The sequence below is a fragment of the Hyperoodon ampullatus genome, assembly GCF_949752795.1.
Source record: "Hyperoodon ampullatus genome assembly, chromosome: 5".
NCBI classification, from domain to species: domain Eukaryota; kingdom Metazoa; phylum Chordata; class Mammalia; order Artiodactyla; family Ziphiidae; genus Hyperoodon; species Hyperoodon ampullatus.
In genome coordinates, this window is record NC_136918.1 from 50,506,726 (window position 1) to 50,523,153 (window position 16,428).

The window sequence follows — 16,428 nt, forward strand, 5'->3', positions numbered from 1 at the left end:
CACAGACTGGCACCAGTGCAACTCCGCCAACTGCTACAGACTACGACGAGACAGGTACAGAAACTGAGTTAGCGTTTACAGACTCTTATAATAATTTGCGAGGAATATTCATGTCTGTTGAATCTAATTAAGGAAAAAAATGGGCTTGCATATTCATTGTTTTTGGTACTCACGTTCTGTTGTATTTTACAAGTGGACTGGTTCTGGACAGACCCTTTTCCTCGCTCCTCCCTCTCTCATTCTTTCTCTCTCTTGCCGTTCACCAATGCTCATCCACATATTCAGCTGTGAATCCCCAGTCCTCATCTTAGCCTTCAGCGCATCGCATACTATGGACCACCTCTCCTCCTTCCCCAAACATCTGCCCCCAGGACATGACTGTCTGTTTTCCAGGTGCCTCACTGGCTTCTCCTCTTCTGACTTTTAAACATTGGTGACCTGGGGCTCTGACCTCAAGCCTTTCTTCCCTCTTTGTTTTCTCTCTCTCTCTCTCTCACACACACACACACACACCCTGTACATTCTCATCCTCTCTCTCTCTGCCACCTCCCCTACGCCTTCCCTCTCTGGTTGATCTCATCCAGTCTCATGGCATTAAATGGAATTATGTTCTTAATTTCATTTCCAGAATGTTCACTGCTAATGTACAGAACTACAATTGAATTTTGTATATCGGTCTTGTTTCCTGCAACCGTTCTGAATCCATTTATTAGTTCTAATAGTTTTTAAAGTAGATTCCTTAGGATTTTCTATATACAAGACCATGTCATCTGCAAGCAAATAGTTTTACTTCTTCCTTGCTTATCTGGATGCCTTTTATTTCTTTTTCTTGCTTAACTGCCATGGCTAGAACCTCTTTCACAATGTTAAATAGAAGTGGCAAGAGTGGACATCCTTGTCTTGTTCCTGCTCTTAGGGGAAAAGCATTCAGTCTTCACCATGAAGCATGATGTGAGCTATGTTTTTTTGGTAGGTACCATTTATCAGGTTGAGGAAGTTCCCTTTCATTCCCAGTTTGTTGAGCATTCTCTCCTCAGCTTTATCCATCTCAATTCTCCCAGTAACTCAGGACAAAATCTGGACTCCTCTCTACCACTGTTTACACACATCCAATCCATCAGCAAATTCTTCAAAAATATATCCAGCATTTCCTTCAAAATATATGCAGAATCCAACGACTTCCTACCACCTCCACTAGTAAGCCCCAATCCAAGTTACCATCATCTGTTGTCTGACTTATTACAATAGCCTCCCCTCCTAATGGGGCTCCCTGCTTCCTCCCTTACCCCTACCAACCACTCTCAGTACGGCTGCAAATCTCACTCTAACAATGACCTATGAGGCCCCCCCACCTCCTTCCACTCTCCCCCTCCACTCCAGCTCCTCCGGCCTCCTGGGTTCTCCTCAAACACAGCAGCTACTCCTCTCACTGACAGAGAGGGCTTCAAGCCCCACACCTCCGGGTCTCTATCTGAAACTCTTCTTTCAGATGCCACATGATCCACTCCTCACTTCCTCGAGGTCTCAGATCAAATGTCATCTCAGAGAGGCTTTCCTTATAAATAGCAACTCCTCCCTCCTTCCACCCCACTCTCACCCCAACCTTGTTTTACTGCTGTCCACAGAGCTCAAAATGTGTGTATTTACTTACTGTCTATTTCCTTTTATCCCAGGCTAGAACATAGCTCCATAAGGATGAGAAGTTTGTTTGGGATTTTTTGGGGTTTTCTTTTTTTTTTTTTTAGTTTTATAAACTCACCAAATATATATTTTTTAATTTCATTTGTCTGTTGTGTTTACTGGAATATTCCAGACACAGAGAACAGTGCTTAGCATGCAGTAGGCATGGCTCCCTTCACCCCATGTCCTCACTTGTTATTCTATCTTTTCATATTGTATACATTTTTATAAACCCCTACCAAAGTATAAATTGGGGTATAAATTAGTGAAATAATTATTTTAAAAAGAAATGAATCAGAGGGGATTGCCTTTCCCATCATTAACTAAGTTTTTGTCGCCAGCTATCACATCAGCTGACAACCACCCCAACACACACACCAAAAAAAAAAAAAAAAAAAAAATCACAGGTTTGAAAGAGAAACAAGGCAAAAACTGTTGTGAATGACAATCATTTTGCCTGGCACTTAGTGATCCAGGGACCCTACCCTTGTCGGCCCTCCCCAGTGTTCCCCATCACTAAGAACCCATCCCCACCCTAGTAAACAAGAGAGAGTGTAGGCTGAGACTTTTTCAGGTTCCTAGACCCTGGTTGGTTTTTAAAGCTCTTTAGGAATAATTTTATATCAAATTCCAAATCTTCAATTTGAGAGATATGGGGCTGGTCTCCCACAAGGTGGCTGCCCTCTTAGAATTTTCATGGAATGAAGAGAGTATGTGATCCTCCGACGAAGGCTTTTCCCTCACAAGAAACTGTCCCCCAAAACAATGCCTTAAATAACTGAACAGAGTATTTAATGAGCACTTCTCACCATAAGCCAGGGTCATTTCAGTGAAACATTGCTCAGATACCAACAAGCCAACACGTTAACAAAATAGACAGACATAGAGAAAAGAACAAATCCATACACTCCAACACACCCAAACATGTCATTAAGCCCCCAAAGGCATTTTCCCCTCTTTAGTTAAAAGCAATTAATTCACGTATATACTCAAAATCATAAAAATAAAGAAAAAATATTAGCATAAATCTTAGTCCTATAATTAAAATTAACTGTGTTTATCAATAGAAGCAACCGCTCCATGCATTATTCAAGGCCTCCTGCTAGGAACCAACAGCAAAAGAGAATCTCGATAAATCTGCAAAAATTCAACAGGTAAGAAATCTCAGTTTATCTTTGTTTCCAAAGAGAAAGTCAAGGTGAATAAACCAGTGAAGCCACTGCTGATTCTTCTCCTAGTTCCCAGAGGTCTCCCTCCAAAAATAGCATCACCACACTCTCAAAACGTACAGAGACCCCTTTTTATATAGATAGAAATGGCATTTTTAAGCAAGGTAAATCAGTTCAAAAATGTTGACTTGTAACCGAGCAGGACCCTATGGGGCCTTCCCGGGACAGACTGCTCCCCATATCCTCTGCTTTAGCTACTCTCTGTACCTAGACAACAGTATTTGATGCACATTTCCTGAGTTGTTTTACAGATGTGAAAACTCCGCACCAAATGGCAGATGTTCACTACTTGATGGTCATGAGCACATGGCCCCCAGGCCTACTGGAGCCTGGGGGTTGATAATATTAACCCCTGTGACACCACCGTCTTGCCTCACCATCAGACAGTCAGAGAACTGTGCACGGGCTGATCACATAACCTGCGACACACCTCCCTCACCTGGCTTTTAAAAATGCTTTGCCGAAACCTGTTGGGGGAGCTCGGGGTTTTTTCTGAGCATGAGCCACCCGTTCCCTTGCATGGCCCTGCGATAAACCTTTCTCTGCTCCAAACTCCGATGTCTCGGTTTGTTTGGTCTCACTGTGCGTTGGGCAAAAGAACTTGCGCTAACAGACTTTCAACAGGGAAGCTTTCAAAGTACCGGGAAGAACTGGACAAAAGTGCCTAAACCACTTTGGCCAATGGAGTCCCTCTAATGAGCCAGAATTAAACTGTCTGAAACTAGCATCCCCACTTCTCTCCCAACAAAACTCATCCTTTTCTGAACTTAGGAACATGTTCACAACCTTTCTAATACAAAGAATTTTTTAACATCAAAATTTTACCACCTCCACCCAACATAATAAGGGATTGAACTTGATTTTATTCTTTGAGAAAGCACTGTCAGAAAAATTACATGCAAACTTGGAAAGTAGAAGGGGTAGGCAGAATGCCCTTTTGTATCATGTGGAGGAGAGGCCACCCAAGGATGGTCTAGGGTAGGGACTGGCATACGATGCCCCAGAGGCCAAATCCAGCTCACAGCCTGTTTTTGTGCTGCCAAGAAGAAAGGGGGGAAAGAAGGGGCACAAAAATATGAGACGACAAGTGTACGGCCCATGAAGCCTGAAACAGTTACTATCTGGACCTTCAGAGAAAAAATGTGCTGGCCCCTGGTCTAGGGGAATGAACTTAGCTCATCTCACTACTTACTACTGATTAAAGAAAGCTTCCAAACTTAGTGAAGTTACTTGTTAAGTTGTAGATTTTTGCCTGGGAAAGATATCAAAAAATTCTCTCCAGTGGAATATATATAGACATACCCCAGAGAGATTGTGAGTTCTGTTCCAGACCACTACAATGAAGCAAATAACGAAATAAAGCGAGTCCCATGAATTTTTTTGGTTTCCCAGTGCATATAAATAAAAGCTATGTTTACACTATACTGTAGCCTCTTAGGTATGCAATAGCATTATGTCTAAAAAAGCAATGTACATATCTTAATTTAAAAATATTTTAAAGCTAAAAAATGCTAACCAGCATCTGAGCCTTCACCAAGTTGTAATCTTTTTGCTGGTGGAGGGTCTGAAATATTGCGAGAATGACCAAAGTGTGACACAGAGATACTAAGTGAGCAAATGCTGTTGGAAACATGGCGCCAACAGTCTTGCTTGATGCATCGTTGCCATAAGCCTTCACTTTGTAAAAAACACAATGTCTCTGAAGCACAACAAAGCGAAGCACAATAAAACGAGGTCCACCTGTGTGTATGTTGCCTCCCATTTCAGTTCTACAAGGATCAAGCCAACAGCCACTGCAGATGCCCCCTCCAAAGTTTTCTTGGAACACTGATCTGCTTTTGGTAACAGACTGTAAACTTTCTTTATCTGTTAAGTAATCTGTTGTAACTTTCTGTATTTGCCTTTAAAATCTTTTGTTGTCACTTTGATTCAATGAATAGATATTGTTTCACAGTGACCTATGATCCTATTTGACCAAGTGTTTTAAAACCATTTGCTATCTTTGACAAAATTTCCCAAGTCAAATTCTAAATGAAATTCTTTTGACCTCTAGCTAACTTTGGGATGCTTCCAAGGGCCCTTGAAACAACCCAAAGAGAGGTATTAAACTTATTAGACTTACTTGGTATGTTAAATTACATGGGAAACATTGTCAAATATGTGGTGATAAACCTTCTTAGGTTATATTATATGGGTAAATGTCATTAATACAGATATTCCAAAAATTATATGGAATTCCTAAAAATCTGGTATATCCTGGTATAATGTTACCAGTCATAATTCTGGTTATTATCTTAAAATGTTGTATGTCCTAGAAATAACCAAGTTTCTTATCAGTTGCATTATAATATGTTTAACCATGCCATTTTAAGTCTTTTATCATTGTGCTACCGAGTCCAGGCTCGCTCTGCTCACTGCACAACAGGCCAATAAGTCAGAGACACGGTGCTGAGGCAAGGAATACGACTTCATTCAGAAAGCCTGCAGACCGAGAAGACGGCAGACTAAAGTCTCAAAATAACCATCTTATCAGGGTTTGGATGCCAGTTTCTTTTATAGCACAGAGAATGGGAGGAGATGAGGAAGTAAAGTAAAAAGGCCATACGTTTTGCAAATATCGCCTGGAATGGCCAGCCTGGGGAGGGGATGTGTTCATTTCTTCTTTCTTGTAGCCATCCACAGGTGGAGAGGGTCCGGATGTTTGACTGAACAAAGGTACTTTGGTTTAACATTCAGGCAGAGGGGCAGGGTTCCCCGAGGCAGGCCATTATGTATAGACAATATCCTTTTAGTGAACAAAAGCATTGGAAAGCAAAGGTTAAAGTAAAAGAAACAGATCCAACATGTAGTCAGGTTTGGCTCTTCCCTGTTACAATTCCCCATGTCAATGTCCATTCCACAATCTTGTAGAAAAACGGGTGACAAAGTCGGATGGATCTTCCTGGGAGTGTTCGTCATCAGTGCCAGTGTTCCAAACGTTGTTTCTTTTGTTCCTCTCTGGAAAGTGTCTCCTTTACTCCTGTAGTCTTAAAGTATTCACAACCTAAAAGTTGAGAGTTATGATCTATTCAGCGGGAATTTTGAGGGCTTCAATCCCAGGAGGCAGCATCTCAGGTTAAGGAATTTAGCCCTTTTCTATGGATGGGAAAATGCACTGAAATCACTCCCTTGATATGCACCTCGGCTATCTGGGGCCTGTATCCTGTATTTTCATACCCTGAGTTTCCTCAGGGCTCACGGCTCACGTTGGAGGGCTGCAATCACTAATGACTGATGTGGCAGGAAATATTTCATTTCTCAGATCCTCTCCTCTTGCTCAGGATTTTGACCGATATTGGGAGACATTTCATGACCAAATTTGTCCCACGGCGCTGGGAGGCTCATCCCAGATCAGGCGAAAATTCTTGATATGCCACTCCAGATGCTAGTTTTCGGATTAGGCCCTATTGATAACTAAAGATTCTCTGGATCCTCTATCTAAATATGATCCAGGAGACATTTTCCCTTGTTGCTTCTTCCCATACCTAGAATCACACTATTACAATTATTTTATGTTATAAATGTGACCTATTTCCTCAAGACGTTTAGCCATATAAGTTTTGTTGGAGGCCTGGTTACGCACTGGGTACTTTAAGAGACAACAATCTTATAAAAATAGACAGGATATAAGTAATGCAGCTAGTAACACTGACAGAGTGTAGCAGGGAGACACAAAGCACAAACAATTGGCTTACAAAGGTATAATTTACCAAATTACTGCAAGTCATAATTAGTTTAAGGGGAAGGTTTTCCTTACACCTGGAAAACACAGATTTAAACCATTTTTCAGACAGAAACCATAAAAATTATAACCATATTCACCAGTTTACTCAGTCTTATGTAACTAAACCCTTCTTGTTAACAGCTTTATGAAGCCATCAGGTTTCCCATTAGAATTCTTCATTTCTTACCCAGTTCACCACTATGGTCTGAAAGTCAGAAACTTGTATTTATCCAAAGCTCCTTTCTATAAATCTTCTTGAAGAGGAAGCATTTTTGCAAAGGCCTCAGAGTGAAACCATAACTGTCTATAATGACGAAAGACTTAAGAAGGCACATTTAAATCTGACTACAATGCAATTGACAAAGTAACTTGGTTACTGCTGTGACATGGAACACTTTCAGATAATAACTAGAATTATGACTGATAACATTTTACCAGGACATACCAAATTTTAGGAACTCCATATAATCTCTAGAATACCTGAATCATTTGCCATACAATATAACCCAATAAGATTTATTACTTATTTGACAACACTTCCCATGTAATTCAACATACCAAGTGAACCTAATTAGTTAATATCTCTCTTTGGGATGTTTCAGGGGCCCTTTGAAGCATCCCAAAGTTAGCTAGAGGTCAAAGGAGCTTCATAATTTGATTTGGGAAGTTTCCCCAAAAAAATGTCAAAAGGGTTTAAGACAGTCAGATAGGATCACAGGTCACTGTGAAACAATAGTTATTCACTTAACCTAAGTAACAATAAAAGATTTCAAAGGCAAATATAGAACAGATCACTTAAAAGGTAGAGAAACTTAAAATCTGTTAGCAAAGGCAGTTCAAAATCTTAAGAAACCTTGTCTTCTTAACAAAGAGAAAAGCCACATTCAAGTTTTGCAACAGCTTACTCTTAAAATTTATTTACTCAAACTTATTTTAAACTTAGTCAATCCTGACCATGAACAAAACTCTTTTCTTGGGGTCCACTTTCCATAAACCTTCCATCACTTAACTCATTTTAGCACAATTCTAACTTTCAAGTTGTCTAATATCTGGAGATATTAATTTTAGATAGACATTCCTAAAAGATAATTATCTTTAAAAGTTCACCTAAAGCTCTTATCTCATTTGCATTTTCTTAAAAGTTTCTTCACATCAAGTTACTTTCCCTGCTGACAAATTTGCAACAGATATAACAAGATTTTATTTAGCTTATATTAAACCTAGGCACAATAAAAGTATTATACCTGATGACTCTAATGACATGTCTATATTAATTAGATCAACAAACATTAATACTGAATATGTCTCAGTTCACGTGAACCTGAAACTCATTTAGCTTAATTTTTCTTGTATTTAGAATTGTTTGGTTTATAAGCACTTACTTTTCTTTAAGCCAATTAAATAGAGCTCATCCACAAGTCAACCTCAGCAATGTTATCCAAAGACAAAGACACATACAAGGACACAAGCACACAGAGACATCATAGTTCTCATTTCAAAATTTCAGCCCTGAGTCAGGTACAGCAATGTAAAACCCATCAGTTTACAAAAAGAGGTTGGATTAAAATTAGGTTTCTGGCAGATGGAACAAATCAAGCTCACTTGTCTAGATGGCTGAATTTTTATAGAAAAGACACTTAGGTTTTTTATTCAGCCTTGACAAGTCAATTTCTAAATTACTTTACCCTCTTTTCAAAGTTTGCATTTTAAAAAGATGGCAGAGATAAGGGTTCCTGAGAAGAGCAGATAGGACATCTGCATCTCAAAGATACAGGCAAGTTTTTCCTAGGATGACTTTGTTTCCCCTTTATTAAATATTTACAAGCCTCTTAAGATAAATAGGGAAGGTAGTCAGTCAACTTGCTCCCCACTGTCAAAGTTACCTGCGGCTCCTGTGGGGAAATTAGAATCTGATGCCTCAAGTCCAAGGGAGTCCCCCTGGCCTCTTACAGGATGTCAGCGCAAGGGAAACTGCCCTGCTGTGGAAGCGGCTCCCAGTCCAAATTGGGTGCCCTGTGGAGTCTTAGCTGGTGATACTAAATCAGGCTCCTGTGCTCCAAGGGTTAACAAAGGAACTTCTATTTGATACCCACAGGTAGGGGAAACAGGAGGCAGTGAATATCACGGCGGCATGGGGGGTGGGCAGTTGGAACAACTGCCGGTGCAGCCTGCTCTTTTGCAAAATACTTCTAACTGCGAGATCCTGTAATAATTGAGTGAGCCATTCAGGGGCCATCGCTTTTCTGATCCTACATATTGGGTCCACATCCTATTACAATGGTACATCATGTCTTTCTTAGTCAGAGGCTCACGGCTATGTTTAGCCCATTTATCTAATATACGCCCCAAAGGGCTCTCCTTCGGGATGATTGGAGTATTTCCCATTTTTTATAAGTTTGATAACACCAAAACTCAAAAGACGCAAACAAATTCCAACACAAAAGGCCCAAACAAATTCTAGCGTCGATGCACACAAAACCAAGACCAAAACCAACGGTTCCCAAATCAGATAGACTTACCCTACAAAACTAACAAATTAGTTCCCAAATCGGGTAGACTTACCCTACAAAACCAACGAACTAGTTCCCTACTGAACTGGTCCCAAATCAGGTAGAGTCTGTCGACAAGTCCCCCCTCCAACAGGGTACCCCAATCAAACAAACTGGCTTATCCCGTAAAGGAAAAGCCTAAACTGAGAGGGGAATATGTTCCGGGTGTGCACGCTGGAGCGACTTACCCTACAAACTCAAGTTCCCCAACTCGTGACACAAAAGGATACACAAAACCAAAACAAGATCAAGACCACAACCAACGAACCGGTTACCAAATTGGGTAGACTTACCAATCTCTACAAAATCGAGTCCGTGGACTCACAGAAGTTGGTCGGTTCCTTGCTTCAACTGCCAAGTGCTGGGGTAGCTGGTACCGCTTCAAGGAATTTTGAAGGGAAGACCCTCAGGACAAATGGTCCTGGCAGCAGCCAGGGCCTTGCCCCAATGTTCCCTGACCGGGCCCCTTGGCCAAGCCAACAAACTTGTTACCGAGTCCAAGCTCGCTCTGCTCGCTGCACAACAGGCCAATAAGCTGGAGACAAGGTGCTGAGGCAAGGAGTATGACGTTATTCAGAACGCTGGCAGACCGAGAAGGTGGCTGAAGTCTCAATATTTTAAATATTTTGACCAAAATCTCAAAATAACCATCTTATCGGGGTTTGGATGCCAGTTTGGATGCACAGAGAGGGGGAGGAGATGAGGAAGTAAAGTAAAAAGGCCATACGTTTTGCAAATATCACCTGGAATGGCCAGCCTGGGGAGGGGATGTGTTCATTTCTTCTTTCTTGTAGCCATCCACAGGTGGAGAGGGTCCGGATGTTTGACTGAACAAAGGTACTTTGGTTTAACATTCAGGCAGAGGGGCAGGGTTCCCCGAGGCAGGCCATTATGTATAGACAATATCCTTTTAGTGAACAAAAGCAGCGGAAAGCAAAGGTTAAAGAAAAAGAAACAGATCCAACGTGTAGTCAGATGTGGCTCTTCCCTGTTATAACTGTTTTACTCTGATGCTTTTACAGAATGAAGATCTTCAAGAAGATCCATAAAAAGGACTTTTTGACAAATATAAGTTTCTGATGACTTTTAGATCATACTACTAAACTGGGTAAGAAATTACAAAACTAATAGAAAACCTGATGGCTTCATCTAGATCAACAGGAATTAATCACATGGAACTGAATGATAAATATAATTTATAATTTTATGCCTTTTTGTCTGAAATATTAGTGGCTTTTAATCTTTGTTTTCCAGAAAAACTTTCCTCTTATGCTAACTATGATATACAACATGTTGATAAAGTTTACCTTTGTAAACAAAGATGAAACATTATATTTTTCTACCTGATCGCCCCAGGACTTGGCTTCTCCGGCTGGCTCCTCTGGACTTGATGGCTTACTGCAATCCAGATTACAACTAGTTATAGTAATCATTGTTTTAATTTGTTCTCTCTTTGTTGTTTCAAACTGTTTATGTTTTGTATCTCTCTGCTGTACTATGACCTTATTAATGTTACTAGCTATATTATGGATATTCTATTTCATAAGATTGTTGTCTAGGGACTTCCCTGGTGGCACAGTGGTTGAGAATCCGCCTGCCAGTGCAGGGGACACGGGTTCGAGCCCTGGTCCGGGAAGATCCCACATGCCGCGGTGCAACTAAGCCCGTGCACCACAACTACCGAACCTGCGCTCTAGAGCCCGTGAGCCACAACTACTGAGCCCGAGTGCCACAACTACTGAAGCCCGCATGCCTAGAGCCCGTGCTCTGCAGCAAGAGAAGCCACCCAATGATAAGCCCACGAACCACAGCGAAGAGTAGCCCCGGCTCACTGCAGCTAGAGAAAAGTCCGCGTGCAGCAACAAAGACCCAATGCAGCCAAAAATAAAAAATAAATTTTTTTAAAATTAAAAAAAAAAAGATTGTCTCTTGCATTACCTGACGTGTAAACAGGCCTCTGACAAAATTAATGGTGGCTAAACATCTTGAGGCAACTGATCACATATATAACTCTATATAGAATAACTGTACTAGTACAAGTCTAGATATGGAAAGAACCGATAAGGGAAAACATTTCCTGGATCATAATAAACTAATAAGACAGATGATCCAGAGAATTTTAGGTTATCAACAGGGCCTGATCCAAAAATAGCATGTTGAATGGCCTATCAACAAAATCCTCATCTGACCTAGGCATGAGATTTCCTAATACCGTGGGACAAATTGGTTACCAAATGCCCTCCAAACCTTGGTCGAATTTATGACCAAGAGGGGGTGCTGTGGAAAGGAATGCTGTCTGCCATTCCAGCTCCACACAGATCAAGCCTGCATCAGCCACTGCAGCTACCCCACCATGGTGCACCCTGAGGGGAAATCAGGATGGAGAAAAACAGCAAGCTTTCTGTGCTCTGGATACTAGTCTTAGATAGACAGTTAAGATGCATATCTAAGGAATAATTTCAATGAGCCCAGACTCTTGCATCTTCCCGTACATAGGAAAGTACTAAAATCATTAACTTGAGATGTCTTTTCTTTGTGATTAGCAGTAATCTTTTAATGTTCGACTACATGTTTTTCTTCCAGCAAAAAACTCCTATATATCCTGGCTCCTTCTCTACCTCTTCAGAGCAGTTCTTCAGAGCTACAGTCCTCAGTAAGATTCCCGCAGAAAACTTCACTTGAACCTTTCAGGCTGTGCATCTTTCTTCTGTCAACACCTGTAACTTCAAGGAGTTATGATCCTGATAGACACTAGTTTTATATCTAACTCAGCCATCAAATTAACTTTAGATATCTTTTAAATAGCTTTTAAATAGCTTTTCAGATGCTTTTGAACCAGTAATAACAGCTAACTGGTTCTCTAATTAATGAGTCAAAGAAAATCTGTAGTATGTGCTCAGTTTTTATGTACGTGACAGTCATCATTTACCTTTTTGAAAACTACAGTTCAACCACACATCATGACCGAAAGCAAAGTCTAGATTCAGGAGTGCAGTTAAATTAATTTATATTTTATAAACCATTATAGCGTCTACATCCACTTGAAAAGCAGTGGTTATCATAAGGCTATGACACGTTATTTAGTCAGTCTACAGAGTGCTCAGAATACAGAAACACCAAAAGACTCCTCGAAACCACCACCAAGACCCCAGGGCTCTGCAGCCTTCTGGTGAGACACCAAAACTGAGTTTTCCAACTGAATCTTCCTAACTTGAATAATGTGTTTCATAACCCACCCCTAACAACAGAAGGGAAAATGTCATCCCCAACTGACCAGCATTTGACTCACAAACATCCTATATCTGCAAACAGTCTCCACCCCCAACAGCTTGATGTCCCTCATTCCTTCTCTGAGAAAAGACCCGTGTGTGTGTGTGGTGGGGAGTGGGGGTGGATTTGGAGCTTTTAGAAAACTATTCAATTCCCAAAAAGAGAACAAGGAGGATATGGGTAAATCAGTAACAGCTTAAGGCAGCTGATAACGTGGACAGAATCTTAAAGTCTCTACAAATTGCCTCCCTTGCCCCAACCAGCTCGAAATTACCAATCCACCTGGACTTCTCATTTGTGTACTGCCTAAAACAACAAATATCAAACACTTCCCCCTAAGCTTAATAGTTCTCAGTCATCTATACTTCAGTGTAAATTAGTTTACTACAGAGTGGCTTCCTCTTAACTTCCAAGAGCATCACTGAAAAGCACAGGTGCTGACATGGGGGATAACAATGAGAGCCCTAGGACTTCCAGGGTGGCACAGTGGTTAAGAATCCACCTGCCAACGCAGGGGACATGGGTTCGAGCCCTGGTCCAGGAAGATCCCACATGCCACGGAGCAACTAAGCCCATGCGCCACGACTACTGAGCCTGCGCTCTAGAACCCGCGAGCCACAACTACTGAAGCCCACGTGCCACAACTACTGAAGCCCACGTGCCTGGAGCCTGTGCTCCGCAGCAAGAGACGCCACCGCGATGAGAAGCCCATGCACCACAACGAAGAGTAGCCCCCGCTCACCACTAGAGAAAGCCTGCAGGCAGCAATGAAGACCCAACACAGCCATAAATAAATAAATAAAAATATTTTTTTAAAAAAGAATGAGAGCCCAGATGTATTAAGTAAGTGTGTACTGCTTTCGAACAGACCCCTGGGGCTTGGCTTCCCTGGGCGCTGCGCCTCTGATCTCCAGATCCTATTCTGGCTGCATTCCTCAGGGAGCCCCACCACTATGTAAATGAAATGTCTCTCTGCTCCCCTTCCTGGAAAATCCTCAGCTGCAGCAGGAGATGTCTGCACCATGACAGCGCTGTGACTGAAGGGGCCAGAGCAGGTTCTGAGTAATCACAGACTAATCACATTTTAATTACGTTGGCAATCAGTGAGTTCTTTAAAAAAAAAAAAAAAATTAAACGCTCATTAAGTGCAACACAGAAACAGAAATGATTTTGCAAATGGCAGAAGCCCAGATAGGTCGGACTGATGACTTGATTTCCCACTTCTTAAAAATTTTAAAAACTCAACAGAAAGTTAAGTGCAGCTCTTAAAACAGGTAGGACGTGACAATAAACAGAGCCTTCTGAAAAACAGGCTCCTGCCTCCATTCCAATTTAAAAAACTTGAAATAAGATGACTCAATAGGGGGCAAAAGAGAAAATGCAGTCCTCAAAATCAGCCAGACCTGAATTACAAGGTGGTCCTACCATAAGCAATTCAGTAACCTTGTCAGCTACCACTTTCTCATCCGAATACCTTGCTGTAAGGAGCCAGGGAAAAGCGGTAGAGGAAATGCCTGGCACTTAGTAGACATTCAATAAAGGACAGCTACTTTTTCACCAAGTGTTAATAGCACAAATCCTTTTAATCAAAGTAGATAACATTTAAATGAAAGAGTTTCATGCAATGACATTACTTCCTCATTCAAAAAGATGGCAATAGTAATTTTTAATTACATATTCCCTAAAGGAAGAATTTGATACAAGTGCTTCTTTAATCCCAGTCACTGTTTTTCCAATTCAAACACCTACCTTGTCATTATTTTCAGAGTTAACCTGCTGGAGTGATGTCCCAGCGGCCACGATCCTCCATTTTAAAGTAAGAGTAACCTAATCTTGCTGCTTAAGATGGTGGTTCTCAAATTTAAGCTGAATTAGAACCACCTGGAGGGTCTGTTAAACCACACCTCGCTAAGCCCGCCCCTGGAGGGCCTAATTCAGTAGGCCTGGGTGAGGTCCAAGAATCTGCATCTCCAGCAAGTTCTCAGGTGACGCTGATTCTCATGGTCTAGGCCCACACTCAAACCAGTGCTTTGGAGAGACCAACCCTTCCCTTCTCGGCTCAGACATGACAACAGGGGAGGGTACACGACAGACTCTCACATTCCCAGAACATCTGCTGAGAACTCTGGGACACGACTCTTTCTGCTGGAAAGATACAGTAGTAGGAGGCACTGGCAGCCATCTTGTGGCCATGAGGGAGAGCCTGTCTGAGACTGGAACCAACCCCAGAGGCAAGAGATATACTCATATAAAAGGGCTTGAGTCCTGGAGTCAAGGGCATGCCCAGAGTCAAGTCTTCCTGGGACTTTCCAGCTTTTATATTACAAGACACCCTTTTTTGCTTAGACAAGTTTGGCTCAGCAATCCTGCTACTTACAAAAGAACCCTGAAAACCCTGTTGTTGGTTTTACTTGGTTTGTCTGTTTTGGCTCTCCATTTTGCTCCTAAATAGAAATCACCTAAACCTTTAAATTGTCCTCATTACCCCCAAGTCAAATGTCCAAGCCAATTCACCAACCAAACTAAAGGTAAAAAACAATGTTTTGGGAATGCAAACAACTCACCTACACAGAATACACATCTCCCAGAGTGGAAACTATGAATTTAATGTAATTCTAATCAAATCCCTGGAGAATGGCCAATTACAAGACCAGGAACTTTCCAAAATTCAGCAGGAACAATTGAGAAAATATAATGGGGAAAAATGTTATTCATAAGTAACACAGAAAATGTAGTTCTAAGAACTAAACCAAAAAGGCAGAAGATGTTTATAAAGAAAACCACATAGCTCTGCAGGGGTGAGAGAAAGGGGATATGAAGCAAAGGAAAGGGGTAACATGTTTCTGGCCAGAAAAACTCAATATTGTAAAGCTACAAGGTATTCCCAAACTAATTTACAGTATTTGAAACTCTCATACAAATCAATTAAAAAAAAAATCTAAAAACCTCAATAAAAATGGGAAAATGGGCAAAGGAAATGAGGAAGCGGTTAACACAAGAAAAACAACAAAACACATGAAGAGTGCTCGGCCAACAGCACTGTTGGGAAGGACAGGGAACAGGAGCACAGGGCTGTGTTTTGGGAGGGGCAGGGGGTGGGGAGGTTGGTGATGGGATCATCTGTATTCACATCTCAAAAATATGCAGTTTTGGGCTTCCCTGGTGGCGCAGTGGTTGAGAGTCCGCCTGCCGATGCAGGGGACACGGGTTCGTGCCCCGGTGCGGGAAGATCCCACATGCTGCGGAACGGCTGGGCCCGTGAGCCATGGCCGCTGAGCCTGCGCGTCCGGAGCTTGTGCTCCGCAACAGGAGAGGCCACAGCAGTGAGAGGCCCGCGTACCGCCAAAAAACAACAAAAAAAAAAAACAAAAACAAAACGCAGTTTTGACCCCATTACTTCACTTCCAGAAATTTACCCTAAAGAAATAATAAGGGAGAGCTCAAGAATGTTCATTACAGCATTATTTTTAATAGAGAAAAAAGGAAGGGAGGGGGTGGAGGAGGGAAGAAATGAAAGAAACTGAAAAGCTGAACAAATGTTTGTTACCTGGATAGAGATTGAAAGAGGCATTTGTTGTACTTCTGTGAACTGCATTCATCCTTTAAGAAATGTGTTATTTAAAAATCACTGCCATCGGGGCTTCCCTGGTGGCGCAGTGGTTGAGAGTCCGCCTGCCGATACAGCGGACACGGGTTCGTGCCCCGGTCCGGGAAGATCCCACATGCCGCGGAGCGGCTAGGCCGCTCGGCCTGCGTGTCCGGAGCCTGTGCTCCGCAACGGGAGAGGCCACAACAGTGAGAGGCCCGCGTACCACCAAAAAAAAAAAAAAAAAAAAAAATCACTGCCATCACCTTCCGAATGTGCAAATAACCCCATTATTTAAAACTCTTTCTGAAATCATCTTTTATTTAAACAACAACTAGCCTAAGATTAGGT

General features: G+C 41.7%; 1 protein-coding gene across 1 annotated transcript in view; it reads right to left on the minus strand.

The window, feature by feature from the left end:
- Positions 1 to 16,428, minus strand: part of USP13 (ubiquitin specific peptidase 13) — a gene marked incomplete at its 5' end in the record, with an annotated part of 116,879 nt that overhangs the window by 3,061 nt on the left and 97,390 nt on the right. The window lies entirely within an intron of this gene.